Raw genomic sequence first — 27,671 nt, 5'->3', positions numbered from 1 at the left:
TTCAAACCCACAACCAAAATCATCAGTGCTGTCAAATATCAGTCAGAGTAACATATCAGGGGATAACCCCCCCAATTTTTTTTCAAAGCTATGTATTTAAATTTTTTTACAAAACTACCTCATTACCTTCAAAATACTCTCCATTACACTTAATCCATTTTTCAAATCAGCGATTCCATTCTTGGAAACATTTTTCAAACAAATCTGTTTACATGGATGACAAGCAGCTTGTCCCTTGCTTTTTTCTTCACCTCTTCTACATTCTCAGATCACTGTCCATTCATGCCCCTCTCCATTCGTGAAACAAAAAGAAGTCACACAAAGTGAGGTCAGGTGAGTAAGGGTGTGCAGCAAAAGAGGCATGCTGTTTTTCACCAAAAAGTGGCGGACTGAGATGCTATATTAGCAGGTCTGCAACAAATCAGGGTTTTGTCATCGCACACTGTTATGCAATCCTTTCAAAACCTCTAAATAGAAAATATAATTAACAGTCTGACCTGGTGGAATGAATAAATGCACTCTAAATCAACATTTTTGGCTATTTGGGAAGTTGACAGATATCCAGAACGAGGTTTGTATTCAGTTGACATTTCACCTTTGTTGAAAAGAGAAAATCACTCATACACTCAAGTTTTTCCCATATCGCTGTCCGTGTATGCTGTGATCAACATCACAACAGTGTCTGCAGCATTGTTTCTGAGCAGGAAACAAAATTTTCACAGCCACATGCTGCTCTCTTAAATCGTCCACCACACAAAAAACAATGTTTGAGCAAAACTACTTTCATGAAAAAATTCACTGTGACCAGAGAGAACCTAACTCAGAGATATTTGCTAGATACTTGCCCAGCAGCAAAAATGCATACTACAAAAGGTCAGCCCAGTGGAGCTTTTTTCTGTGGTTGTTTTTTTGTTTTTGTTTTTGTTTTTTTTGGGGGGGTTACTCTCTCACATCTACACACCTGAGTGGATATACTGAAACAAAACAAAAGTAAGGGTGAAGTAATCCAAGAATCAAATAATTAATACAGTAGCACTATAATGTTTAGGGGCAATAAACAACTTCAAACCATACACAGAAAAAATAGGACTATATAGTTCACATAAGTGACCAAACTACAAGCCCAAGAACTCTTCTTTGTAGGGATAAAAACAAATGATAAGGAATCCAAACGAATTAAATTTAGGCACTGTCAATACATTGAGAAAAAATGAAAATATGAAAGCTACTGTGAAAACTATAAAAATTGCAGTAAAAACTCTCGATGTATTAAAACAAAACTAGAGATCAATAGAAGGAAACTGACAAAAGTGGAAAATTAGAACCCACACACAAAATCAGGAAATTAAAAATTCACAAGATTAATACTAAACCTTCAGGAAAAGATAACACAAGAAAAGACAAAGAACAGACTTGAATCAAACAAATACAGAATTAGAACAATTTAAGACAAATTTCCTAATACTAATTTGTTAGAAAAAATTTTTAAAAAAAGAACAACAGCAAAAATTTAAACCAAGTATCTCTGTGGGATAGCATCAAAAGAATTAACTTTGCAGGACTAGAACTCCAGAATCTCAGGAGATTAAAAAAATCTTAATTTTAAAGCACAAATAAAATACTAGAAGATTCGTTGGCATAAAACTCAAAATGATAAGTCAATAAAATATCAGGTCTGAATGAACTATTTGAAACTTGTGATGATAGTAATAAAGTACAGAATAACCTAAAAGAAAAACAATAAACTTTCTCACAAAAATAAATACAAAGAGAACAAAATCTATAAACAAACAGAATTGAGCACAGAAAAATATACATGCATTGAACAAAGAAATCATTACCTCCTCTTAAAACAAGAAAACTCACAATAAAATTAAAAACAGTCGATTCAACTCACTGATTACTATACCAAATATAAATGGAATAAATGCACCGCTCAAGAGGCATCACTGTTATTTAACAATGATTTAGACATATCAGAGTTTAAAAATAAAAAGTAAAAAACAACCGATTACAAGGATCTACATATAACCTCCTCTCTGGAGGTCAATCAATAGAAAATGGGTGAAGGGAGACATTGGACAGTGTAAGATATAACAAAATAACAATGACTTGTAAATTATCAAGGGTTCATGAGGGCGTACAGAAAGGGAAGGAAAGGGGAAAAAATGAGGAGCTGATGCCAGGGGCTCAAGTGGAAAGTAGATGTCCTGAGAATGATGATGGCTGCGAATGTGCTCGACACAAAGGATGGAAGTATGGAATGTGATAAGCGTTGGACAAGCCCTCAATAAAATGATTTTTTATAAGTAACCAACAGAGCAATTAATTGAAACTCATGATGGAGTGAACAAAGACTATCAGAAAATATTTGCAGAGAAAGACTATTTAATGCAGAAGGAACCTAATGAAAATGAAGCCATAAAGAGAGTGTATTAACTGTGAGAAGCAGATAGATAAGAGGTGGTACAGCAGAGAATACGAGTCACAAAGAAGGTCGGAACGTCTAATAACAAATTTCAGGTTTGTGCTTTACCTTTACATAATGGAAGCCACTGAGAACATTTAGGTGAGGATGTCAATCATATAATCCATCCAAATTATAAATACCGTATATACGCATGTATAAGCCAAGTTTTCCAGCACATTTTTAATGCAGCTTTTGTGATAAAATTAGGTGCCTTGGCTGATACTCAGGTCGGTTTATACTCGAGTATAGATGGTAACTTGGTTGACAGTGCAAAGAACAACTAGAAAGAAATGGTAGTGGTGTTGGTTTTCTCTATCACAAAGTTGTCTATTGGTCCAGTTGTGCATAGTTTGGTCACTGACACATAATCCACATTGAAGGCTGTAATCCTTTATCTTTATCAGCAAGTGCTTCATATCCTCTTCATTTTCAGCAAACAAGGTTGAGTCATCTGCATAAAAGTGGTTAAAGAGCCTTCCTTCAATCCTGATGCCACGTTCTTCTTCATCTAATCCAGCGTCTCTGATGATTTGCTCAGCACACAGATTGAGTAAGTAATGGTGAGGAGATACAACTGATGCGCACCATTCTTGACTTTACACCATGCGGTATTCCCTGGTTCAATTTGCACATGAGATCCATGTGTAGGTTGAGGTGTTCTGGAACCACCATTCTTCTCAAGGCTCTCCACTTAGTTAAGATCCACACAGTTGAACATCTTGGCCTAGTCAATGATACACGAGAAAACATCTTTCTGGTATTCTATGCATTCAGCCAAGGTTGTGATGGGGGACGGAGTCTCTGCTTTCCACCAAGATCGGGAAAGAGAGAGGGGATAATGATGTAGTTGCAACGGCAGGTATATAGACCAATGGAACAGAATTAAGAACCCAGAAATAAATTCATCTACCTATTGGCAGCTGATTTGTTGACAATGGGCTAAGACACACTAAATAGGAAAGAGAACGTATTTTTAACAAGTAGTGTTGGCAAAACTGGATAAGCATTTTTGAATATAGGGATTGTGAATTAGGTACAGTTTATATTTAAAATCACCAAATTTGTATTGAACATGTTAAACTACTAATTAAATCACCAATTGTTTACCCTTCCCCTACTACTTGATTTCTCCTCTCCCTCTTGTGGATTACTGTGTTAATCCCAGTAGCCTAGAGAAACAAATCCAAATTCTCTCATGTGTAAGAAAGAACTTTATATCAAAGAGCAATTATATATTAAGAAATCCCAGCCCACTCCAGATCAAGTCCGTAAGTCTGATATTAGTCTATATGACTGATACCAATCTATAAATTCCTCTTCAGACTCACAAAGCACATGCAATATTGCCGAATGCAGGAAGATAACAGGCCAGTGGGTGGAAAGTCTTGTAGATCCAGTGGCGATGGATGCATCTTAGAGCTGGCATGGGTCTCCACGTAGCTCCTCAGGCTCCAAGGCTCTAGTATAGCTCCATGTGTCTTGTCAGCAAGACGATGAAGCAAAGAGTGCACATGTATCTGGCCTACAATGAGTTATTTATCTCCATTGTGCCTCCAAATAAGGTCATTAAGCTGCAACCTGATTAACAGATAGACTCCATCCCTTCACAAGTTGATAGGAGATAATGTAACTGCCATAATTATCATCTTCCATTTCATCTATGTTGTCAACAGTCTTAGTTATTGCTTTATCTTCCTTCCTTTCCCCTCCCCAGCCCTGGAAATCTCCCAAGAGAATTCTATGACTATTTCCAGGAGAATAAAGAAGTATGCATTATCTCACACCATATACAAAAACAAACTCAGATGGATCAAAGTTATAAATGTGAAACCTAGAACTATAAAGATCATCGAAGAAAAAATAAGGATAAACTTAAGAGCCCTAGTGCACAGAGCCCTAGTATAAACAGATTAATAAATATAATGAAAAATAAACACACACACAAAGAAGAAAACTAAATGAGTAGGACCTCCTAATAATCAGAGACGTATGTACAGAAAAAAAATTTCACCTAAAGACTAAAAAGATGATCCATAGACCGGGGAAAAAATTTTTGCACTGACTTACCAAGTTTGAAAATATCAATACCTCAACAAGAAAAAGATAAATGATCCAATTAAAAATGGAAAGAAATCTTAAACAGATAGTTCTCCAAAGATATTCAGACAGCCAAATAACATGATGGAATGCTCATGATCACTAGCTATTCAAGAGATAAAAATTAAGATAACAAAGAGATACCCTCTCACACTATTATTATTAGCAAAGTTCTACAAACAAATGCTGGCAAGGGGGACTGGAACCCTCATTACTGGTATTAGAGCTGTAAAAAGGTACGACGACTGTGAAAAACAGCATGGCACTTGCTCAAAAAGTCAGGAAAAGAAATATGATATAATCCAACAAACCCTCTACTTGAGATATGCCCTAGAGAATTAAGAGCCATGAAAGTAACACATCCATGTTCACTTCAGAACTATTCACAATAGCAAAAAGATGGAAATAACTTAAATGAACACCAGTGGACTAATGAATAAATTCAGTACATATATACATACAATGGAATAATACATTGTAATGTTAAAGACTAACCATAATTTTGGGAAACACCTCATAATATGGATAAACCTGGAGGATTTTAATCTGAGTGAAATTAGTCAATCACAAAAGAGAAAAATTATATGCAACTACTACTATGAAAGGTTAAGAAATGGTTTTCAGACCCCCATACCGGCTACGTGGACAAATGCCCCTCCTCCCAGAAGAATTTACTGTAGAGGACTGCACTGAAGCTGCAGCTAGGGGAGAGGAACATGTCTGATCAGAGCACACAGGAGCAAATGAAGGGGGAGGAAGAGAGAGTGGACACATCCTGGCCCAGCAGGCCTGGAGGACAATATCCCTGTTCTGAATAGCCAATGGACAGAGTGGACAATATGGCTGATCCCACTATGAGACGCGCCATCCCTTGATGGCCCAGGGTCCTAAGGGGGTCAACACTGGAAACTCAGTGTTGGGACTGGCCCGGAATGACCCTGTGACACCTAGGCAAATCACTAAAGGCTTACGGCAGAGCAAAGGGGAAGCAGAGCAGGGAGCCCCCAAGGGAGCACAAAGGTCAGACTCAGGGGGCAGAGCATGGTACCCCATCGGAGCTGACTGAAGGACACACCTAGAGATAAAAAAAATCAGACCTTAATCTATTTCCAGGTTTTTCTATCTTTTTAAAAATTTTTTCCTTTAATTAATTTATTCTTTTATGGGTCATTGGTTTTCTTTTTTACTGTCATTGTTGTGTTGCCATTTGTGACCTGTCTTGCTATGAGTTGATTTTTGGTGCATATTATTATCTCTACAGATCTATTTAGATAAGATAAGCTGGATGAATAGTCTGGAGGAGAAAACAACAGGACCAATGGTTCCAGGGTGACATGGGACAGGGGGAGACAGGGGTAAGGAGGTGGTGCTGACCAACCGAGGGACAGGGGAGCAACAAGTAATCCAAAATTAGTAGCAAGGAGGGTGTGAGAGGACTGGTAGGGATTCAGCAAGGGCAAGGTAACCAAGAGAAATTACTGAAACCCAAATGAAGGCTGAGCATGACAGTAGGACGAGAGGAAAGTAAAAGGAAATAGAGGCAAGAACTAGGTGACATAGGGTATTTAGAGGTCTAAATACTGGCATGTACATATGTAAATTTATGTAGGAGGGTGGGGAAATATATCTACATGCATATATTTATAGGTTTAGTATTAAGGCAACAGATGGACATTTGGCCTCCACTCAAGTACTTACTCAATGAAATATCACATTGTTCTATTAAATTGGCATTCCATGATGCACACCTTCCCGGCATGATTGCTGAAGAAAAAGGTGTGCATAACCAAATGTGGTAAAGAAACCTGATGGTGCCTGGCTATCAAAAGATATAGCGTCTGCGGTCTTAAAAGCTTGAAGGTAAACAAGCAGCCATCTAGCTCAGAAGCATCACAGCCCACATGGAAGAAGCACACCAGCCTGTCTGACCACAAGATGTAGAAGGGACAAGTTATCAGATATCAAAGAACAGAAAATCATATCAGTGGGTACCCACCTCCCTGATATAAACATTGAAGACAAACTTGCACATAAACAAATGTGGTGAAGAAAGCTGGTGGTGCCCAGCTATCAAAAGATATAGCATCTGGGGTCTTGAAGGCTTGAAGATAAACAAGGGGCTCTATAGCTCAGAAGCAACAAAGCCCACATGGAAGAAGCACACCAGCCTGTGTGACCGCAAGCTGTTGAAAGGATCAGGTATCAAGAATAAAAGAACAAAAAAATCATATCATTGTAAATGAGGGTAAGTGTAGAGTAGAGACTCAAAGCCCATTGGTAGGCAACTGGACACCCATTACTGAAGGGATGTGGGGAGGAGATGAGCCAGTCAGGGTTCAGGGTAGCAACGATGAAACATATAACTTTCCTCTAGTTCTTAAATGCTTCCTCTTGCCCCACTATCATGATCTCAATTGTACCTTACAAATCTTGCTAGACCAGAGGATGTACATCGGTAGCAACTGGAAACACAGGGAATCCAGGACAGATGACCCCTTCAGGACCAGTGGTGAGAGTGGCGATGCCTGGAGGGTGGAGGGAATGTGGGGTGGAAAGGGAGAACCGATTACAAGAATCTACGTAAAGCCTCCTCCCTGGGGGATGGACAGCAGGGAAGAGGGCGGGTGGGGGGGGAGAAGATGTCAGACAGTGTAACAAATGACAAAATAATAATTTATGAATTATGAAAGGTTCATGAGGGGGGAGAGGAGGGGGGAAAATGAGGAGCCGATATTAAGGGCTTAAGTAGAAGGCAAATGTTTTGAGAATGATGATGGCAACAAATGTACATATGTGCTTGAAACAATGGATGGATGTAAGGATTGTGAAAAGAATTGTACAAGCCCCCAATAAAATTATTTTTAAAAAAAGAAAGAAATGGTTTCCACACTAAAATGAACTTTCTTCATTGTTACCAAAGGTGGAGAAGTAACAGAAGGAGGGGAAGTCACAGGCCAAAGAGTAGATAATTGTTAACTTGGGTGAAGGGGAAGAAGGTTGGCAAAAATGATAGAACAGGGGAAGGCACTGGGAAAGTATACAAGAAATAAAAGCAACAAAGGTAGACACTATTTGAAATCCAATTCTGTAATAGTGATGATCTATGATTAGATGCTTGGATAGATATGCAGTCTGAACACGTGTGGGAGAAAGCAAGTATACCCATGAAATATATTGTATTTGTACATTTACCTTTGCTGCAATATATATCTATGAAAATGGTAGAACATGTAAGAATAATAGTTATAAGAAATACTTAGATATAACAAAATACTTTAAGAGAATAAGTTGCTGGGTTTAGGGACCATATTCTTGAGGAACACTAAGGTCAACTGGTATAACATAGCTCACAAAGACAATATTGCATGTCTTAATTTGGTTGAGTGGGGACTGGCGACAGGAAGCTCATGAGGAGCCATATAAGGTACAAATAATGTCTGTTACCATCTCACGATAGAAGGTTGATGAAACTCAGAGATATGGAAACAAGTAGTCCAATAGATATTAGACTATGCAAATATCACTTGCTATAACCTTAACTAGATGAAAAAGATGATGCCTGGCTATTTCTACCAAATGCTTAGAAAGGGATTATAGTAGATGGTCCTGGATAGGGAAGGAGAAAACTATGGAACAGAATTCAAATTCACAAGAGAGACCAGGTTTATTGGTCAAATCAAACTGGCGGGACTACTAAAATTATGGCCATTAATCACTCTTCATAGTTGGATCTGAGCTCACCCCTGTGTTAGAATCATCAACCATCTAGGATCAAAGGAGAACTATTTAACTAAGGACAGAGGGTAGGGAAAGAAGGAGAAATGAGAACACTTGGTAAAAGTGGGATATATATATAAGAGATTGAAATAGGTAAATTAAAACACAATGTATATAAATGAATCATCTGCACTGTAAACCTTCACCTAACTCACAATAACAAAAAATGTTAAATACAACATAAAACAAAAACATTTAAAGGGGAAAAAAATCATCTTGCCTGTTTTCTTTTCCATGGTACATCCCTCAAAGCAAGACAGAAGTCACCAGCAGCCCTGAGACCCATTTGCAAAAATTCAGCTAACTCACTTGCTAGCATGCTGAAACCAGAACAGTCTGACCTAAAAATAAGGCCTGAAGATGTGCCACCAAGACTGTTACCGGCACATGAAGTACATGGGCTTGAAGTTGGACAAAATGATCTTCCTTAGCTTCATTACCTAAGATATCTAGCCAACAAAGGAAATAATGCTAACTCTTTATAAAGACAAAAACTTCATTAAAAAAGAGAAACTAAAAAACAAACCCACTTCTAATCAAGATAGTCAAAGTGTAATCAGACAATTAGAATAAGTGGGAAAGAACAAGCGAGAAGATGGCCGACAGGGACACCCGCATACTCTGAGAGCTCCTCCAAACAAAGCGGGATTGGCGACCAGGTAGCTGAATAGTAAGAGTCTGGTGAGTGAAATATCCCCCTGAGACAGCACCCCAGTCCTACCCCACGTATTTGTCCGGAGCAGGGGTCTAGGTGAAAGAGGACCAGACTAGTGGGACATCTCTGGCCACTAAGCTGCCGTGAGCTCACTGGCGACCGGCTTAGGCTCCATCCCCAAACCGGACGCCAGCCCAGAGCCGCTGGCCTGCCCTGCCTACTCCAGCGGCCCACTCCCCACTCCCCACTCGCGGATCCCCACTGGGAGAGAAGCTTTCCTCTCCCGCAGTTCCCCTCTCCCCGCAGGGCAGCGATCTGCCCTCGGGCCCACGTCCCTCCCTCCATTCATCCAAGCTCAGGGGAGCAGGACCCGCGGGTTGTCTGGCGACCCCCACGAGGGACCATCCACCCGCACCGCTGCCGCGGACCTCTCCACCTGCCCTCCGTGCGCTGGCCTCCCACCCCCGCCCGCCCCCGCCAGCCCCTGGCAGCCTAGCGCCAGCTCCACTCCTAGCGGGGACCCTGCGCTGAGCACTTCCCGCCAACAGGAGCCATAGCCCAACCCGCGCCTGTCCCGGACCCTGAGCTTCCGCGGAGCGCCGCACCACGCGCTGCTGAGTCTGCCCACCAAGGGCGCCCCCCCTGCGCAAGGCACAAGAGTAGGTGCCCTCCCCAGGGTGCTGCGGGGACCCCGGCGGCCGCGACTCTGAACCTGAGCAGAGGAAGGGCGCCATTGCCCCCTGCGGTTTCGCGCCAAGCCTCCTTTGCCGGCGCCATTACCCCCTGCGGTTTCGCGCCAAAAGGGCGGAGAGCGAACACCATTGTTCCCTGCAGTGTCCCGCAGCTGCCTGCGCAGCTATCCAAGGGGCCTCCCCGCACCCGCTAACAGCCCGGGCAGATCAAACACTCCACCTGCAGTGGAGCCTGGGTCTGGGCTTTGCAGTCCCTGAGGAGCCGTCAGTGAGCTCCAGCCAGCTCTCACCACCTGGGGCCCTGTTGGGTCCCCAGTGCCAGCCATAAGCCTGCCGCAGCCCGCCCCAGCCACCCCAGGAGACGGCACAGTGGCCTGAGCCTCCACACAATAAGGTTACTCCTGTCTCCCAGAAGCATGGGGCCTATTAAAGGATCAAGGAAAAATCAACAGACCACATCACTCCCAACAAAAAAATCAGAAAAACGAGGCACTTTAACAGACCTAACGTCACTCATAGAAGAAACAGATATAGATCAGCCACAAAAGGAAATCTTCAGAACTCTGCTTGCAGTAATACAGGAGCTAAGAGAAGCAAACCAAAATAAGGATGCAACGATAGAAGGGATGAAATGCACAATAGAGGGGATGAAGTCCACAATAGAGGGGATGAATACTATCCACCAAAAGGAACTGCAGAAACTAACAGAGGAGGTAGCAGAGGCCACACAAAAGGTCACAGAAGCTATATCTAGGCTTGAGGAGGCTGAGAACCGTATCAGTGAACTCGAGGACGCTCAAACCAAACGAAGCAAGCGAGAAAAACAATCAGATAGGAAAATTAAAGAAACAGAAGACAGCCTGAGATCAATGACAGATGCTATGAAGAGGAATAATATTCGAATAATCGGTCTACCGGAACACAACATAACACACAAATCGACCGCCAAGATAGCAAAGGAATTGCTGGAAGAAAATTTTCCCAACCTAACAAAGGAGAATCGGACTCTCATACAGGAAGCAGAGAGGACACCGGCTAAGCTAAACACCAAGAAGAACACGCCAAGGCATATAATTGTAAAATTATCCAACTTAGAGGAAAAAGAGAAAATTCTACGAGCATCAAGAGAAAGGAAGACAGTCACATACAAAGGAGCGCAGGTAAGGTTATACTCAGACTTATCAGCAGAAACCATGAAGAGGAGGAGAGAATGGAGCAACATCTTCCAAAAACTGAAAGATAAAAATGCCTCCCCCAGAATCCTATACCCTGCCAAGTTATCCATTAAGATAGAGGGTAAGATAAGGGTCTTCCAGGACAAGGAAGAATTCAAAAAATATACTGCAAGTCACCCGACCCTGCAGAACATACTGGCTGACTCACTATGGCCAGAAGATCAAGCTCCAACTAGAACCACCAGGAGACCACCATATAGCCCATCTCCATCTAGAAGCCAACATGCCAGCAACACGTACCAGGACAACACGGTCTCAGATGGAAAAGAGGACAGGATAGAAACCCTCCACTCAAACGCAGTACACTGATATGAAGGAAGATAGGCAAAGACCCAAAACACAAAACAGAATATGGCAACCATGAAGCCAGAGATTGTAATAATCACTTTGAATACAAATGGGCTCAATATATATGTTAAAAGAAAGAGGCTGGAGGATTGGATTAGAAAACATAACCCATCAATCTGCTGCCTGCAAGAGACACACCTTAAGCAAGCAGACAAGCATATGCTGAGAATAAAGGGCTGGCAGAAAGTTTACCAAGCAAATGGTAACTCCAGGAAGGCAGGAGTGGCTATCTTAATCTCCGACAAAATGGATCTCAAGATCCAAAACATAAAAAGAGACAAAGAGGGACCTTACATAATGCTCAAAGGCTCAGTAAACCAGGAAGCAATAAGCATACTGAATATTTACGCACCTAATAATGGTGCGGCAAATTTCGTCAAACAATTAAAAAAATGACAGAAGAAATCACGGAAAGAACAATAATAGTGGGGGACTTCAACACTCCACTATCAGAGAAAGACAGGTCACAGGGAAAGAAGCTCAGCAAAGAGGCCAGAGAGCTAAACAATGTAATTAGGCAACAGGGCCTGATAGACATCTATAGAGCCTTTCATCCAAAAGCAAAAGGTTTCACATTCTTCTCCAATCCACACGGATCTTTCTCAAGAATAGATCACATGCTGGGGCACAAGGCCAGCCTGAGTAAATTCAAACACATAGATATTATCCAGAAGTCTTTCTCAGACCACCATGCCATAAAGCTGGAGATTAATAGGAGGGCACCCAGAAAAGCAAGGGCCACCAATTGGAGAATAAACAACGATCTCCTGCGACATGAATGGGTTAAGGTCCAGATCAGAGAGGATATCAGGAAATTTCTAGAAACTAATGAGAACGAGCATACAACATATCAAAACTTATGGGACACTGCAAAGGCAGTTATCAGAGGTAGCTTGATATCACTGAATGCATACATGGAAAAAGAAGAAAGGCGTATGACAGATATGTTAACACAAAACCTCCAACAACTAGAACAGAGTCAACAGAACTACCCCTCCAATAGCAAGAGAAAAGAAATAATAAAAATCAGGGTGGAGTTAAACCAGTGGGAAGACAAAAGAACAATGCAAAGGATTAATGCAACTAGAAGCTGGTTTTATGAACGAATTAATAAAATTGACACTCCCCTGGCAAAGCTTACCAAAGATAGAAAGGAACAATCATCAATAGCCAGGATGAGGGATGAATCGGGGGCAATAACAACAGACCCCAATGAGATAAAAAGGATAATCACAAAGTACTATGAAGGTTTGTATTCTAATGAATTCAGAAACCTGGAAGACATGGATAAATATTTAGAAAAACAATCTATCCCTAGATTATCTGAGACAGAGATCAAGAACCTCAACAAACCCATAGCGAAGGAAGAAATAGAGAGTGTCATCAAAAACCTACCAAGGAAAAAGGCCCCAGGGCCAGATGGCTACACAGCAGAATTTTACCAAACATTCAGGGAAGAGCTGACACCGATCCTCCACAAAGTATTCCATAACATAGAAAAGAACGGCAAGCTCCCAAACTCATTTTACGAAGCCAGCATTACTTTGATACCCAAACAGGGAAAAGACCCCACAAGTGTAGAGAATTATAGACCAATATCTCTAATGAACATAGATGCAAAAATCCTTAACAAAATATTGGCCAATAGAATACAAAGGAACATCAAACATATCATTCACCACGACCAAGTAGGATTCATCCCAGCGATGCAGGGATGGTTTAACACCCGAAAATCCATCAATATCATACACCACATCGAGAAGAAAAAGGATAAAAACCATATGATAATATCCATAGATGCAGAAAAAGCATTTGACAACATCCAGCATCCATTCCTAATCAAAACACTCATGAAGATAGGATTGGAAGGTAAGTTCCTCAAGCTCATACAAGCTATCTATGAAAGACCAACAGCCAACATCATAGTCAATGGAGAAAAGACAAGAACAATACCACTGAAAAAGGGTACAAGACAAGGATGCCCCCTGTCCCCTCTTCTATTCAATATCGTTTTGGAGGTTCTGGCTAACAACATAAGACAGCGGAAGGACATCAAAGGGATCCAGTTGGGAGAGGAGGAGGTGAAACTATCGTTATTTGCAGATGACATGATCCTATACATTGAAGACCCCCAAAACTCCACAGTTGGAATACTTACAGCAATAGAGGAATACGGAAGAGTAGCAGGATACAAGATCAATAAACAGAAGTCGGTAGGGTTTCTATACACATCGGACAGGGCCATGGAAGAGGCGATTAAGAGGGAAGTACCCTTCACAGTAGCCAAGAACAAACTGAAATACCTAGGAATATACTTAACAAAAAATACTAAAGACCTATATAAGCATAATTATAAAACCCTATTACAGGAAACCAAAAGTGACCTTCACAAATGGATGAAGCTCCCCTGCTCATGGTTAGGTAGGCTGAACATAGTAAAGATGACAGTTCTTCCTAAAGCACTCTACAAGTTCAATGCTATACCAATCCAATTACCATCAACCTTCTTCAAAGAATTGGAAAAACTGACCACCAACTTCATATGGAGAGGGAAGAAACCCAGAATTAGCAGAGAACTCCTCAAGAAGAAGGACACAATTGGAGGACTCGCCCTACCTGATTTTAATGCCTACTACACAGCTACAGTGGTCAAAACAGCATGGTACTGGCACAATGATAGACCCTCAGACCAGTGGAAAAGAATAGAACCCAGGAGTAAAATCATCAGCATATAGACAACTGATCTTCGACAAGGGTCCCAAAAACGTCAAGTGGGAAGCAGATGCCCTCTTTAATAAGTGGTGCTGGAAACAATGGATATCCACATGTAGAAAGTTGAAACAAGACGTCTACCTCACCCCATGCACAAGAATACACTCAAGGTGGATCACAGATCTAGAAGTCAAACCCCAAACCATCAGGACCATTAAGGAGGGAATCGGGACTAATCTCAGAGCACTGGCCCAGGGAGCACATAGGCTCACTGCAACAGGGAAGGGGACACACACAGGTGATCTAGAAATCGACAAATGGGATCTAATAAGAATAAAACACCTGTGCACCTCGAAAGACTTTGCCAAGAGGGTGACAAGGCAACCCACAGACTGGGAGAAGATTTTTAGTAATGACACGTCAGACAAAGGGCTCATTACTAAAATCTACAACACCATCATGACCTGCAAAAAGAGGAAAACAGTTAACCCCCTAAAGAAGTGGGCAAAAGAAATGAGAAGAACTTTCACTAGAGAGGAGATCAATATGGCCAATAAATATATGAGAAAGTGCTCGAAGTCCCTTGCGATAAGAGAAATGCAAATCAAAACAACCATGAGATACCACCTAACACCCCTCAGGCTAGCCCAGATCAGTAAATCAGAGAGCAACAAGTGTTGGAGGGGCTGTGGTGAAATAGGAACCCTCCTCCACTGCTGGTGGTCGTGCAGATTTGTACAGACACTGTGGAAAGCAATCTGGCGATACCTAAAGAAAATGGAAATTGATCTACCTTACGACCCAGCCATCCCTCTACTGGGCATATACCCGGTTGAAGCAGCAAATAAAACACGACCAGTCATATGCGCTCCAATGTTTATTGCGGCACAATTCACAATAGCAAAGACTTGGAAACAGCCTAAGTTTCCATCGATAGACGAGTGGATTAGCAAACTTTGGCACATACACACAATGGAGTATTATGCAGCGCTAAAAAGCACCGATGAGCACATGAAACACGTTATTTCATGGGAAGAGCTGGAAGGAATTATGTTAAGCGAGGTAAGCCAGACCCAAAGGGACAGGTACAACATGAGTCCCCTGAGGTAAGTACAATCAGCATGACAGAAATGGGGCATTAATCCACCCAAGGGGAGGGTATGGTTTATATCTCCACAGGGAAAGTGGGACCAGACTTCAACCCAGTGTCGCAAGGTGTGAATGCAATATCCCGGCGTGGAGGACGGAACCGGTGGAGAGGTCTGGGAGGCTGGCCCCAGCACCATAAATTAAGTGGATTCCTGCCCCTCACCCAAAAAGAACTTGTTCCAAAGGACGACATTGACCCTGCAGCTATGGGAGATGGACATATTTGATCAGAGCACACGGGAGCAGAAGAAGGGGCAGGAGGAGAGAGTGGAGCACAGCCTGGCCCACCAGGCCGTGATGATGATGTTCCTGAGTAGAGCAGCCAGTCCACAGAGAGAACAACATGGCTGGCCCTACTATGAGACATGATGCCCCTCAGTGACTAAGGGCGATACAGGGGACAGCACCGGAGACACAGTGTGGGAATTGCACCTGACCTGATCCCACCACACCGAGGCAAATCACTGGGGGAGTGCAGCGGAACAGCAAGGGAATGGAGTGGCAAGGTCCCCAGGGAATGCTGAAAGTGGACTTTGGGGCCAGGGCGTGGTGCCCCAACAGACTGGACTGGAAAACGCTCCTAAGGGCCAGCAAAGATCCCTGAACTAACTACAAGCTTTTCTCTTGTGAACTGTTTTGTTCTGTTCTTTTTCAGTGGTTTGTTTTGGTTGTTTTGTTGTCTGGTTGTATACTGTTGCTTTGTGTTCCTCTGTCTAGTTTTCGTGCATGTTAGTGACTCCACAGGTCTGTCTGAATAGGACAGGCTGGATGAACTATCTGGATGAAAAACAGCGGGACCGACAGTTCTGGGGGGACTTGGGGTGGGGGGTAGGGGGGGTAAGGAAGTGGTGTTAACAAACCCAGGGACAAGGGAAAAACATGGGACCCCAAAGGGTAGAGAAGGGGGAGTGGCAGGCCTGGTGGGAAATGATCAAGGGTAAGGTTGCTTAGAGAAGAGGTATACTCTAGCCCAGGTGGCGATGAAGCATGGTAGTAGGGCAGGAGGAAGGTCAAGGGAGATGGAGGAAAGAGCTAGGAGTCAAAGGGCATTCATGGAGGTCTAGACAAAGACATGTACATGCAAATATATATAGGAGGTTGGGGAAATAGATCTTTGTGTCGATATTTATAGGTCAAGTATTAAGGTGGCGGAAGGACCTTGGGCCTCTACTCAAACACTCCCTCTATGCATGAATACCTTCTTTTATTAAATTGGAACTCTATGATGCTCACTCTCCCGACACAACGGCTGGAGCCAAAGTGGGTGAACAAGTAAATGTGGTGAAGAAAGCTGATGGTGCCCGGCTATCAAAAGAGATAGTGACTGGGGTCTTAAAGGCTTGAAGATAAACAAGCGGCCATCTAGCTCAGAAGCAACAAAGTCCACATGGAAGAACACACCAGCCTGTGTGATCGAGTGGTCCCAAAGGGATCAGTTACCAGGCATCAAAGAACAAAAAATCATATCATTGACTGCACACCTCCATGATAGGATCGCTGAAGACAAATGGGTGCACAAGCAAATGTGGTGAAGAAAGCTGATGGTGCCCGGCTATCAAAAGAGATAGTGTCTGGGGTCTTAAAAGCTTGAAGGTGAACAAGCGGCCATCTCTCTCAGAAACAAATAAGCCCACATGGAAGAAGCACACCTGCCAGTGCGATCACGAGGTGCCCAAGGGACCAGATATAAGGCATCATGCAAAAAAAAAAAAAAAGATATAAGTGTGTGTATGTATGTGTATATATGTGTATATGTATATATGTATGTGTGTATATAGATATTATATTAAATGAAGGGGGAAGTGCAGAGTGGAGACCCAAGGCCCAAGTGTCGGCCAATGGAGATCCCCTCATAGAGGGGCTTAGGAGAGGAGATGGGTTAATTAGGGTGTGAGGTAGTATCGATGAAGAACACAGCTTTCCCCCAGATCCTGGATGCTTCCTCCCCCCAACTACCATGATCCGAATTCTACCTTGCAGGGCTGGATAGGACAGAGGCTGTACACTGGTACATATGAGGGTTGGAGGTACAGGGAATCCAGGGTGGATGATACCTTCAGGACCAAGGGCGTGAGGGACGATGCTGGGAGAGTGGAGGGTGAGTGGGTTGGAAAGGGGGAACTGATTACAAGGAGCCACATGTGACCTCTTCCCTGGGAGAGGGACAGCAGAGAAGGGGGGAAGGGTGACCCCGAATAGGGCAAGATATGACCAAATAACGAGGTATAAATTACCAAGGGCATATGAGGGAGTGGGGAAAGGGGAGGGAGGGGCGGGGGAAAAAAAGAGGACCTGATGCAAGGGGCTTAAGTGGAGAGCAAATGCCTTGAGAATGATTGGGGCAGGGAATGTATGGATGTGCTTTATACAATTGATGTATGTATATGTATGGATTGTGGTAAGAGTTGTTGGAGTCCCTAATAAAATGTAAAAGAAGAAAAGAGAAAAAAATGATTAGAGCAAAGACTGTACAGATGTGCTTTATACAATTGATGTATGTATATGTATGAACTGTGAAAAGAATTGTATCAGCCCCAATAAATTGTTAAAAAAAAAAAAAAAGAATAAGTGGGAATTACTAAAAACACACCATACAGAGCTACATAGAACAATCAGAAGGCATCTACTAATTTTTAAGATGAAGTATTTAATATCGTCAGTTAAAATATTCTATTATTTGCTTTCTAAACATAATTTGAAAATACAACTAAAGAAATTCATGAAGCACATGTATGTTTAACAATTAAGCCAATACACATCATTGAATAGTTATGTCCCACTCAGTCAGTCTTTTAGAAGTAAATGAAATATTATTTACATGTATATTTCAGTCTTAATTAAGCAGCCTAAAAAATACACAATTTGGCAGGTTACCCTACAAAAATTGAATGGGCTCATGCCATTTAAATATTTGGATAAAATTATAATAAGACTGCATATAAGATTTCACTATATCATATACAGCCAGAAAATGTTTATCTTTTAATGATCATATTCTAAATCATTATAAATGCCATCAGGTTGTTTCAATTCAGTGTTCACAAAATGTTCTGAGGGGCTTGATAAATTATTAATCATGTCTTTTTACTCTAATACTTCAAATCTTTGAATTGCGTTCCTTTCCATTTACAATAAAATTTAAATACTGGTAGTTTCAAAGTCCCAAGGCCTTTCCATGATAGTTCCTCTATCTCACCCATTGTTGTCATTCACCGAGTTCCACACCATCATCTAAAAAATGTAGCTTTATCTAGTCCCAGGATCTTAGTCTAGCACCTTCCTCACCCCATGTTTTTATTTGACTCCTATTTCATCTTTTGAGCTTAAATATCATGTCCAGACAGGCCTTTCCTGTAACCTTCATTCTCAATTTTGCAAGCGATGTAGAATTTGGTCCGTAATAGAAAGCACGTTGAGTTCTACATTTCAGAAAAATCACCTGAAAATCAGCAACTAAAAAATAGGTTGTCTGAGGAAATAGAATAGCAGAAGGGGATTGCTACAACGAAGTTCAATAGGAGACCGGTGCAACAGGCAGGGCACTGGTCCCTTTAGCATTACATAAGGCTCTGTGCTCCCAGAAACCAGGATCATTTCACTACAAATGCCTATGACATCAGAGAGGTGCAACATGGAGATCATCTGAAATGCAGTAGATCATTTGAAATGAATGAGAGAATTTTGAGGATCACAAGGGGTAACTAATAATTAATAATAATCTATTTAAGAAGTCTATGGGTGTACTACGCAGTATGATGATGAAGAGGAGGCAGGCAGTACACATAGTTTAGGGTGGTATTCATGGCACTGAGTTCATACCTACTAGCTCTATCATATACACCTGTGTGATTTTAAATTATTTCTCTGTGTTTTGATTTTTTCCAGAGTGTAATAGAACTGCTAGCATAAGAAATTCAAATGTGCAGCACTCAGATGGCGACTGGGCATACACTGAGTAAGACTAGCTTTCTAAGTCATCCTCGTTAACATTATAATCACTTTTGTTACTAGCAGTACTGTTATTATCACCACCAGGCACTTCAAAGACATCTGTTGTAGTTGTTGTTAGGTACCATTGAGTCGGTTCCAACTCATAGTGACCATACGTCCAACAAAGCAAAGCACTGCCTGTCCTCTGCCATCTCCCCCTTGTTGTTGTGTTTCAAGAGTCCACTGGTGTAGCCACTGTCGTCACTCCATCTCCTCAAGGGCCGCCCTCCACTTTACCAAGCATGATGGCCTGCTCCAGAGATAGCTCACTCCTCATACCGTGTCCAAAGTGCACAAGATGAAGACTTTCCATCCTTGCCTCTAAGGAACAGTCTGACTATACTTCTTACAAGACACAGTTGTTTGTTGTTTTGGAAGTTCAGGATACTTTTCATATTTTTGCCAGCACCATAATTCAAATGCATTGATTCTTTTTTGATCTTCCTTATGCAATGTCCAACTTTCACATACATATGAGGCGATTGAAAATGCCACATCTTGGGGCAGATGTACGTAAGTCCTCAAAGTACTATCCTTGCTTTCCAATACTCTAAAGAGGTATCGGGTAGCAGATTTACACAATACAATGTGTCAACTGATCCATGGTTTGCTGCTCCATGAGGACTGATTGCAGATATAACAAGATAAAGTGCTTTACAATTTTAATCTTTTCTCTGCTGGTGTTACCTATGGGTCTGATTATGAGGATTTGGATTTTCATTACATTGAGTTATAATCCAACTGAAGGCTGTAATTCTTGGTCTTCATCAGCAAGTGTTTCAAGTGCTCATTTTCAGCATGCCAGGTTGTGTCATACACATATTGTAGATTGTTAAACTTCCTCTAACCCTGATGTCGCATTCTTTTTCACATAATCTAGCTTCTCAGATTTGTTGCTCAGCATGCAGATTGACTAAGTCTGGTAAAAGGATACAATACTGACACATGCCTTTCCTGATTTTAAACCATGCAGTATTCCCATGTTCTGTTAGTATATCAGCCTCCCAGATGAGTCTACCACGGGAAACAGAAAATACATCTCAGCAATCAGGAAGGTGAAAGACAAAAAAGAGGTAGAGAGTTCCAGTCTCTCGTATAAAGAGGTCAAACACCCAAGAAGGCTTCCTCACCTGACAGACTGGTTGAACTCCACCCCTACATTTTGATCCAGGTAGAAGTTGACATAAAATCGAACCACAAGACATTTCATAGTAATAGAAGCCCTGTGTGTAGTGGCAATGCATTGGTATGCATTCTGCGGTGGGCAGGTCAAAACCTGCGGCTCTTCGGGAGAAAGACTGGGCTTTCTACTCCTGTAAACAATTACAGCCTCAAAAACCCAAAAGGGCTCGCTATTAGTCATCATTGACTCGATGACAGTAAGAGTGTAATAAAGATCGCAGGTGTCACACTATGGTTAAGCCCTGAGGTACCAAAAAAGGAGCTGGAAGGTCAAACCGACTGGCTCTTCCATAAATGAAAGATGTGGGCTGACAGGCATTGATGGCGGTGTATGGTGGGGAAATGAAGCTGGGCACCCTGGTGAGTGACAGCAAGAGAAACAGCAAGGCAGCAGCAACAGCCTGGAGGCTTGGGAGAGGCAACTTGGCAGCCTAAGGGGACAACTGACAGCAGTAGCATTAGCGCTTCTGATGGGCGGTGGGGAGATGCTGCAGAATGTGTGGGCCCAGGCACTGCACAGGCAAAGAGAGTCTGGTTGCCCATCTACCGCCTATGAAGAAGCAGGACTTCAGCTTAGACCAGCTGCTTGAGTACCAACCCACGCAGCCTTCTGGCGATCAATGGGAAAGTCTTGGACATAACCAAAGGCAGCAAGGACTATTCAGTGCCATATACACAAACGTAAATAGCACTGTAATGATCAAATGCAATCCCATGCTTTTTTTCTTAAAAACACAAAAAAACTGGAGAACAAATCAACAACTCTACCTCCCCACCCCCCACCCCCAATAGCTGCCTAATTTTAAGAGAGTGTGACCCTCACATCTCAGTGGTATGGGTCCAAGGACATGTGGTATGAAGTCTGCATGTATGTGTCTGGGTGTGTGTGAGTGCCTTTGAAGAGACTCTTTCTGTAGATACTGCAACTAAAAGTACCACGGTAAGAAAGCATGTACAATGAACCCCTCTCCCCCAAAAATGATGTGGCAGTCTATCTCAGTAAAGATTTACAGCCTTGGAAAGCATATGGGCAGTTCCAATCTGTCCTGTAGGGTTACTATAAATGGGATTAGACTTGACAGCAATGAGATGGATTTTAGTTTATCACATCCTATAATGTACAGTGGTCTATACTATATGGTGATGATTTTTTGGTTTATCACTACTATAATGTAATTTAGTGATGTCATTATGTCTGTAAATGCACATGTAATGTTGTCAACCCCAAAGACAAATAAGAATCAGATTTATAAAGATATCAATAATAAAGACAATAAGTACAAACAAATTTAAAAAGAAGCAATTAACGCATTTCAGAACTTCCAATGGAGTCATCAAAACTAAACCCCACCGTTAAGTCAAAAACTGTTTGTAAATAAAATCTCTGCTCTTGTAGAGCTTATATTCTGGTATAACCTTGAGAATATTACTCAAGGAATACAGAATATTATCAAGGAATATTATCAAGAGAATAATACTGAGTGTAGTAAAAGAATCTAAAAGGACAAAATTTGTATAAGATCATGATTACAAAAGTTCATAAAAGGTGTACTCTCGCTCTCTCTCTCGTTCACATACACACACACACACACACACACACACAACATTATATAATGGTTGCCACAGGAAGTAGCCATGGTGGTATAGTGATTATGAGTTGGGCTGCTACTGCAAGGTTAGCAGTTTGAAATCACCAGCTGCTCCTCAGAAGACAGACAGGGCTTTCTACTTCCAGAAAGAGATACAGTCTCAAGAGCCCCCAATAAAATGACCAAGAAAAAAAAAAAAGAGTTACAGTCTCAGAAACTCAGAGTTGGTATCGACTTGATGATAGTAAGGATGTTTTTGTTTGTTTGTTTAGGGGTAAGAGGGAAAAGAAAGATAAATAATAAGAAAAAAGACCAACAGAAACATTAAAAGAAGAAATAAAAAGAAAACACAAAGAGTGAGTCTATTAAGTGTGATATGCCTGGATAGTAAAAGTCTAAGCTAAGGTTAACATGAAATTCTTTTTTGTTTTAATTATTTATTTTTTAAACATGAAATTCTAAAGTGCAGCACCTGACAAGAGTCATGGTATGTTCTATTACCTCATATGCATGTGATAGCTGCACAATGAATAAGAAGGTCAGAGAAGAATTAATGCATTTGAATTATGGTGTTGGCAAAGAATATTGTAAGTATTTGCCAGAGCAAACAAATCTGTCCTGGAAGAAGTACAGCCAGTGCTCCTAGAAACAAGGAGTATAGAGGTAAGACTTTGAATCATTTACTGTATAGACTTGTGTATAAGCCAAGTTTTTCAGCCCAGTTTTAATGTAGTTTTTGTGGTAAAATTAGGTGCCTCGGCTGATGTTCGGATTGGCTTATGCTTGAGTATATACGGTACTTTGGGCATGTTATAAAGCGGGACTAATCTCAGAGAAAGGGTATCTTGTTAGACTGAAGAATAAAACCACCTTTTATGAGATAAATTAACAGTGGCTTCACCAATGGGCTCAAACATATCTACTATTGTTAATATGGCACAGGAAGGGAATGCTTCATTGAGTTCTACATGGTGCTTAACAACAAAACGGCAACTAGAAGGAGTAAAATACGCAAAGATCAGATAAGAGCTTTGCAGGGAGAGGACATGGCTACCAAAAAAGACCTTAAAAGTAGAACTAATTTTGTGTCTCGTGGAAAACCAGACAGCATGTCTAAAGACCAGGAAGAGAGAAGAGGAGTGTCCACAAGGTGTTCAGAGACTTAAGCTAGAATAAGGACAGGATTTCTAGCTCATAAGATGGGACTGGAATTTGTGTTAAGGGTACTGAAGGTTACTGGAGAACTTTAAGGAGAGTGAAATGACCTAATGTACACTTCAAGCTCCATCACCCTGGAGAACAGCCTATAGTGGACAAAAGTATAGAGACCAGGATCGTTCAGTAGTCCAGAGTAGAAGTGAAAATAGTTTGAATTGAGGAGGCAAAAGCACACGTGGAGAAAGACAGCCTAGAATTTGTTCAGAAGATGGAGTAGAAAGAACTACACATAAAACTGAGTGAAAAATAAAAAGGGTAGAGCAAATAAAGGAATACGCCCTATCTTTCACCTCGAGCAGCTGGGAGAAGGGTGGCTAGTTAGTAGTGATGGGGAATATTTAGTTCTACCTTGTCCTATAGGGTTGTTAGAGTCAGATCGACTCTATTACAGTGAGATTTTGTTTTATATTTTATTTTTTGAAAGTTTAGAATAGGAATAGTAGAAAATTAGTTCTGTCATGGCCAGGTTGTATTTGAGAGAGTCAAAAATAAGTGTTCTTGGACACTCCTTGTATGTTTTTGTTTGTTTCATGTAAGAAGGACAAGAAAAATAATATTCAGAGGAAAATAGCTTTTAGGATGTATAATATGAATATTCTCTAATAACCTAAAGCAGTAAGAGGAGCGGTTGTACTCTTCCTGAAGTGTCACCAATGCTGAGGATAATGGCCCCCAGAGAGAATAAGCATTAAGGGCACTGGGATTCATGCCAAAGAAGTTAGTCCATGTCATGCAGCCTCCATTCCCTAAAGCTTACAACATCATAGGCACAACCTGATAAGAAGAGGCAGAGCTCCTGGCAGAATACAATTCATATATATATGAAAAAAACACCACTGCATACATATGTAAATTATGCATAACAATTGGTCTTTCTGCTAATAGGAGTTTCTATGGAAACTGTCCGCAGCAGTCTCTTTAAATTTGTAGGTGATTGTTGATAAAAATGAGATAGTATTAGAATAAATGAAAGCTAAAATGGAATGGACTATTAAGTAACACAGCTCTATTAATATTAGATTCTGGGCAATCTAATTCAAGATAATTATATTTAAGCATGGCGCAATTTCTTAATCAAATAGATACTTTGAAAATAGATAACAAAATGAGGGAAAGAGAATAAGTTATTATCTTAAGAAATAACTACATCAGTCCCATAATGCATATTAGCAATATTACAAAAGATATGTTTTCTGGAAGGATGAAAAGTAAAATTTATGGAGAAGCTACTAAATATCAGATGTGTAGAACATACTTTTGTTTCATGTATTTTTTTAAATTGTGGCAAAAATATACACAACAAAACATTCTCCAATTCAACAACTTCTACGTGTATAATTCAGTGCCATTGATTATACTCTGCTTGTTGTAAAACCATCATCGATAGCCTTTTCCAAATTATTCCACACCATAACATCACTCAATGCCCCTAAGCAAAAACTCTTCTTCCTTCACCTATGGGAACCAGTGGTCAGCTTTGGTTTCTTTGGTTTTTAGTAGTTTTCTTGCTATAATATTCACATATCACGTAATTCCATAGTTAACACATAACATGTTATTTAATCCTCACAATAATCCTACAGGTAAATTTTATTATTCCCATTTTTACAGAGAAGGAAATCGAGTCTCAAAGGTACAATGCAGTCTGATAAAGATAACAGTCAGACAAATGGCAAAGGTACAATGTCGTCTGACAAATAATAATAAAAAAAAGATGCGTGGAGAACAAACCAATCTTAGAAGAAATATAACCAGAATGTTTCTGAGAATAAGGACTGAGAAAATAAAAGAATAAGGACTGAGGTTAACGTTGGTCCACTTCCTTTGGATACACTGCCATGAAAAACTGACTCTAGGAAAGGACATGAGAGTGCAGAGAAATTAAGGAAATTCTCAAAATCCCCAAACATATCTACCATCGTGGAGATGGCATAAGAACAGAACTGTTCAATCCTGTGATACATAAAGTGGCACAGAGTGGGAACCCACTCGTGAGAAACTAAAAACCAAACAAATCTACCTTTAGCTGATTTCAGTGGATACTCCTTCATCGGTCTTAAAATGCACTACTGTCCCGGAGCTTTGAAGCCTGTGATCTCGCTAAGCCACAAGAATTCTTTCAAATAGCTGACTGCTAAATTAAATTGAAAACAAACTGCTACATAAATTCCTAAAAAGAATAGTGTTTTAGACATGTAAAATAACAAGTTGAGTTTTTCCTAAACTATACAGTAAACTCTATTAGATAAGCAAATCACATTAATAGAGAAAATTAACTGAAGAATCTAAAGAGGAATGAGTAATGGGGAAAATTCAAGGCAGGGGCTAATAAATTCATCAAATGTTAATAAAATTAGAAAGTCAAGATAAAGATAATGATGATTCATTTTACAAAGGAATGATTTTAAAAATTATGACACCTAAGAATGAAACCAAAATTTCCAAGATATTTTGTATCTCTTGACAATATACTATAAACATTACTACAAATAATTGAACTGTAATGTTAACGTTGCAGCTAAAGCTGGCCAACTCTTCTAACCTGACATACTTTTATTGCCATAGTGGCCAAACAAGAAATGGAAAGAATTGAAATTATAGGACAATACAGTCGTTTACTAGAGAAAGAAGATGTAATTTATTTTGGTTGCTGAATTTCATTCTAAAGTTTGTGTCTTGTACATTTTGCTCAATGCTCTTTACATAGCTAGATCTCTCTTTGGATGTATGCAATCAAAACAAAAGAAATGGCACTCAACCCCAGCAAATACTGGCAAGTTAACATTCAGAACACAACCCAGTGTGCACATGTAGAAATGCAGCACTCCAAAAAATTCAAAAAAGGTAGAAACAAAGAAATAATAGCAGGAACACCCATCTAGCAGGATTAAGGAGTGTTAAAATGCATGCAACAATCCCAATACATAGAAGACTAATTTTCCAAAATCAAAATACTGGCTTTCATATTTTACAATACTGGGTAGTTTCTAGTTAGAAGAACCAGTGAAATGTAGAGTTGTGAGCCCACAACACGTGATAAAATGATTGCTGAATTAAATTGTGCAATGAAATAATCTCCTACAATAATGTCCAAGAAACTATAACATGAAAACAAATCACTTCCACCATAAATGCCATATTTCAAATAAATAAATAAATGCAATGAGTATTTATTTTTTAACAATATTAAATTGTAAACATTTCTTTATAGTCTTACTAAATTTTAGCTAAAAGACCCAAAATGAAAGCACATATAGTTAAATGAGTTTATAAGCAATCAATCGTTAAAATGGAATACTGCAGCTTTGTATTTTTTGTTTTTTGATGCACTCTATTTGATATAATAAAATGCATTGGAAAAGCTACTTGTATATGCCTTCAAACACTCAATTTAATGTTAAAGCACAGTTCTTGGGCTTTGAAATTTCTGGAACTATTGATGTATAAAAGCATATCTTTAGCATTCTATATTCCAGTTCCTACTGAATGGCTTTGCCAATGCTGAAACCCACCAGGTCTTTATTAGGAAAGCCAAGAAAGAAGGATGCTTAAAGCCTCATGCCTAAAAAGAAAAAACACCAAAGACATATTCTCCTTTTAGTCCAAATATGAAATCTGAAATAAGTTGACATTGCTACACATTGTTATTTATCATTGAGAAATGACAACTGAAGAATCATTTTTTCTCCTTAAGGTATAAGCTTTGTTTTCTGTTTGTGATCTTTTGCAAGTCGTTGCCTATTTCTTTTCTTAGTAATGTTCTTCCCCAACCCTGGTGGTATGGTGGTTATTCATTGGGATCTGCATGGTTAGTAGTTCAAAACCAGCAGAAACTTGATAAAACTGATGTATGGATTGTTATGAGGTGTCAGAGCCTCCAATAAAATGATCTTTTAATAATAATAATACAGCAGCAACTCCCCAGGAGAAAGCGCGGGCTTTCTACTCCCGTAAAGCGTTACAGTCTCAGACACCGATAGAGGCAGCTGTGAGTCCGTGTTGATTGACTTAATGGCAGTGAGTTCAGTTTGGGTTTATCTTAACAACACAGGAATTAAAGTACAGATGAAAATGAGGAAGGGAACCACTTCGGAGCGGTAGTTAGTCCAAATAAGTTTCACAGTCATTGTTTGGACGGGCTCATCTGACATCTAACGATCTTTGGATGCTAAGAATTAAATAGTTTGCTTCATATATATTAGAAACAATGCAGGAGACAGTGGTCGGTGTAAGACATGAAAAAAAATAACATAAATTATCAAGGGTTCATGAGAGAAAGAGGGTGGGAGAGGGAGGGGCAAAATGAGTAGTTGATACCAAGGGCTCAAGTGGAAAGAAAATGTTTTGAAAATGATGATGGCAACATATGTACAAATGTGCTTGACACAATGGATGTATATATGGATTGTAATAAGAATTATAAGAGTCCCCAATAAAATTATTTATGGGGGGAAAAAGGAAGCAATGGAACATCTTGCCAATAGATTTTTTTTCTAGTATTCAAGCATTTAACAGTGTTCTAAATGGCCCAAGTTAAGCCAGGATGTACGGGAAAAG

The 27,671-nt window shown here is 40.4% G+C and overlaps 1 protein-coding gene and 1 pseudogene across 4 annotated transcripts in view; both read right to left on the bottom strand.

Moving 5' to 3' along the window:
- Window positions 1–25,677, bottom strand: part of LOC142432524 (eukaryotic translation initiation factor 3 subunit F pseudogene) — a 33,694-nt pseudogene extending 8,017 nt beyond the window's left edge.
- Window positions 1–27,671, bottom strand: part of PHKB (phosphorylase kinase regulatory subunit beta) — a 245,632-nt gene that overhangs the window by 213,757 nt on the left and 4,204 nt on the right. The gene's annotated exons all lie outside the window — the stretch shown is intronic.

The sequence above is a fragment of the Tenrec ecaudatus genome, chromosome 18 (assembly GCF_050624435.1).
Source record: "Tenrec ecaudatus isolate mTenEca1 chromosome 18, mTenEca1.hap1, whole genome shotgun sequence".
Taxonomy (NCBI): domain Eukaryota; kingdom Metazoa; phylum Chordata; class Mammalia; order Afrosoricida; family Tenrecidae; genus Tenrec; species Tenrec ecaudatus.
This window is presented reverse-complemented; position numbering and strand designations above follow the sequence as displayed.